Source organism: Arachis ipaensis, chromosome B05 (genome assembly GCF_000816755.2).
Source record: "Arachis ipaensis cultivar K30076 chromosome B05, Araip1.1, whole genome shotgun sequence".
NCBI lineage: Eukaryota > Viridiplantae > Streptophyta > Magnoliopsida > Fabales > Fabaceae > Arachis > Arachis ipaensis.
The window spans coordinates 121,982,877-121,987,097 of record NC_029789.2 but is presented as its reverse complement, the minus strand read 5'-3'; positions in this window follow the sequence as shown (position 1 = coordinate 121,987,097).

Sequence of the window (4,221 nt, the reverse complement as noted above, 5' to 3'; positions counted from 1 at the left end):
GGGTATTTTTATTTTTTGTTATTATTTTTTAATATTATCTTTATTATTTGTTAAGGGTAATTGGGTCAAAAAATAAAACTGATGTAGAAAAGGATAATTTGATAACGTTTTGTAACGTTGAGGATGATTTTAATAAGAAAAAAAGATCAGGGACGATTTTGATTTTGACACAAGACGTTAGGGATGAAAAGAGTACTTAACCCTTTTATTTTGAAGCTAGCGAGGAAAAAAGAGAAGCAGGCCCTCATTGGAAAGAGAGAAAAGAGAAATAGTCACTCGAAAAAAGAGAGAGATGTCCGCGTCACTCCTCACCGCTCGCTGCTCCTCGCCGCTCGCCGCTCTTCGCGTGCACATCGCTGCTCCTTGCGTGTTTGCTGCTCCTCGTCGTTTTGCAGTTTTGCTTTTGCTCTTCGTCACTCGCCACTGCTTCTTCTCACTTCTGAATTAGAGTTCCAATTCTATTTTATTTTTAATTTTGTTAATTCTTTAATATTTGAAATGCAAATTTGGTGATTCTTTGGTACTAAATTCTGCTTTTTCTTCTTGTTGTTGATGCTGTAAAATGCAAATTTTTTTTATTTTTGTTTGTTGATTTGTTAATTTTGTTGTTCTTTAAAATGCAAATTTTGTTTTAGAACTTTCATTGTTGTTCGTTGTTTCTTTGTTTGCGGGTTTTGTTTTGAAACTTTTATTGTTAGAGAGTAATTCCAATGGAGGTGGCCGTTGAACCAGTTGCTGGAGATGTTGAGAAACTTGAAGCTGGCCAGTTGAGAGATTGAAGGAGAAACAGAGCCGTAGAGGTTGAAATTTGTTAAGTCAACGGTAACCACTCTCCCCCGATGGCATTAAATTCCGGTCCATAAACAAATGGTGACCAAACTGAAAGTGTTCCAATTGTTGAGAGCTGATTTTGGGAATTAAAATCCTTCTTTGAGAGAAACAACTTCATGAAAATCACTAAACAAGATAAAGAAGATGAAGAAACAGAAAGAGAGGAAATAAAAAAATTGTGATAGGTGTTCAGGGATTGTTTGCTTTCTCTTGATGTTTGCTGTTGTTTTGTTTGGTTTTATTTTTTTCCTTTTTGATCTTGGTTGCTGTTTGTCTGTATGTCGCTCCACTGTATTGTGTTGAGCTCTCTTGTTAAAAAAAAAAGGTGAGATGATGGTATAATTATTTGAAAGAAAATTTTAAAATCAAGTTAAACTTTAGGAACGATTTTGTATGAACGAATAAGATTTTTAGCCTAAATTATAGGGACCAAAATCGTACTTAATAAAATTAATATTTAAATCAAATACATTTTTGATATAAAATTGTTCAAAGTTGCACCGCAAACACCTATAGTTGATTGTATTGTTAGTTATGATTTTTTATTTATAAATGTTGTGATTGTGGTAGTTGAGATGAGTGAGGTGGTGGTGGTGGTGAAATTGTTGATTTGTAGTGAGCGAGGAAAGGGTGAGGTTGGTGAGGGTTTAATTAATATTAATAAGAGGTGTTAATCTCCGAACATTTTTTTCATTTCAAACGTTTAAGATCAAATTTTAAGTGTGTGGATTTTTTGAACCTTCCTTTTTAACTACCATTAGCAATTTAGTATCATAACTAGGCAGATGATTCTCACTTCACAACCTCACTAATTTTTCCCTTGCATAGACGTGGAGTAAATTTAATGAAAGTCAATACATATCTACAATAGTCATAAAAAGAATCTTATTCGGTATAAACCTATTCCCCCCGTTCTAAAATAAGCGTCACTTTCGTTCTTTAAATTCATTTAAAAATTAATTTATTTAAAATGAGTGTCATTTTTATTTTTTAAATTTATTAAAAAATTAGTATATTTATTTGTTTAGATATATTTATTTTTTAATGAATAAAAAAAAGTAAAAATTACACTTGTTTAAAAACAAAAAAGTGTATAAAATATAAATATTTTACTAAGGAGTAAAGTATCGTTTTTGTCCCCAACGTTTGGGGTAAGTCCTATTTGTGTCCCTAACGTTTAAATCGTCCTATTTGTATCCTTAACGTTTATAAAAGTGATTCAATGTTATCCTACTATCAATTATACTAACAAATCAGATTATATTTTTCAATTATTTTTACTTGGATGTATTTATTCTCAATTATGTATCACTTGGATGTGGTCGATTTTAATATTATACCCACTATTTATGTTTAGATTCAATTATGTCCCTAGAAAAGTGAATTATGTAAATGTTGTAGGAATTAGTTTCAACATTTGATGAACTATTTTTTGGAGTAGATCATCGATTCTATCCCAGACATTTGTATTCTAACTTCAAGAAGATATTTTTAAAACTCAAACTAAAGGGCTCATGATGTGTAATTGACGGCAGGATAATATTGAATCACTTTTACAAATGTTAGGGATACAAATAGGACGATTTAAACGTTAGGGACACAAATAGAATTTACCTCAAACGTTTGGGACAAAAACGATACTTTACTCTTTTACTAAATTATCGTATTTACGTGTCATATATATTTTGAATACGACACTTATTTAATATTCAATTCATTTAATACGTATATAACTCCCAAAATTTATCAAGTTAATATAATATAGATTGATAGTGAACAAAAACCACGATAAATGCATGTAAGAAATTAAAAAGGAGTAACTACCTCCAATTTTTTACTATGTGATTTAATATGCCTGTCGGGCTGTCACTATCATTCATTGAAATGGATTCGCCCTTTTTCTAAGATTTTGGATTGAGGCTTTTTCTTTTTCCTCACCATCTACCACTAACAATGGATTTTTTTAAATAAACATTTTAAATGTTTTATTACTAGTATAGATAATTTATTTTTTATATTATTTTTATTGTAGTAATGTGTAACTCAATAGACTCAACGAATGATGAACCAGTAAGTGGTGAGCCAAAACTTCTCATACTACAAGCATGGCTTTGCCATTCCTGTGAAAAGCATAAGGATTTCTCATTTATGTGAATTGCGAAAAGCATAGGATTGTACCACGCGATTTTTATGCATATTTTTGTGAAGAGTACTGTTAGGGAGCTAATGGCTTAAGCGTATAATGTGTACAATGGGCTAAATCTTTGGTCTATGAATAAAATGAACATCACCCGTAGTTGATTTTGGGGTTCACGAAGGATCGAACTCTTAATCTTTCGGATTTAAAACTCTAATACCATATCATGAAACCACTCATTCCAAAAGCGTTGACAGGACAATGTAACACTAATGATCATATCTCTAATACTTCCTAAACGTCCATTGTACATATTGTACACTTAGACCATTGGCTCCCTATACTTATTCTTTTGTGAATTGCAAGAAGCATAAAATTGTACCACGCGATCTCTATGTATATTAGGTGAAACTGTCTCTTATTCTTAAACTTTGTATAAATTATCTTTTTTTTTTCATACTCTATAAATTTTAGTCTTTTTTATTCTGTAAATTTTAGCCTTTTTTATTCTGTACATGATTAAGATAAAATAGTACAAGTGATGAAATAGTGTGGTTTAAATAGTGAGATTTGTATGAGAGAGAGAGAGAGAGCAATATTTATTTGTTTTTGATAATATTAAAGGAGTGTGAAATTATTAGTTTTTGAGATGTGATTTTAACAAAAAGATAGTACAGAATTTAATTAAAAAAAACATATTATTACGCATGTAAATAATTCTCGATATGTAAATTATTTATTATGCTATTAAATTTTTTATATACATGTATTTATTTTATTTTATTAATGTTAAGAATTTTTTATTATTTTTGTATGTTAATCATGATAAATTATACGAAGAATGCTAGGGGCCAGTAACTTTTGTGATTTATAACCATCAAAGTAACTATCAATGATGATTTTAATTGTGTGAGATTGGTGTGAAATTTCATCCAATGACTTACTTTTCTTTACTGGTTACATGCTGGCCAAAATTTAACAAAGTTGCTGACTCCTTAGACTTTTCCAAATTATACGAAAAGTTAAGGATGAAAATATATTATAAGTAATTTTTCAGGAACGTGTACCGTAAGTGTTATTAACGTTACTAGATAGTTATTAGCATTATTGCATATATCAATATTATTATGATGTGTGATAATTTAGATATTATATATTATTATTATCATTAAAAATATATTAGTATGGTTTCATGATTTAACCAATAAAATAAATAAATAAAGTAGTATTTTGATTAAATTTGGCTTTCCAAA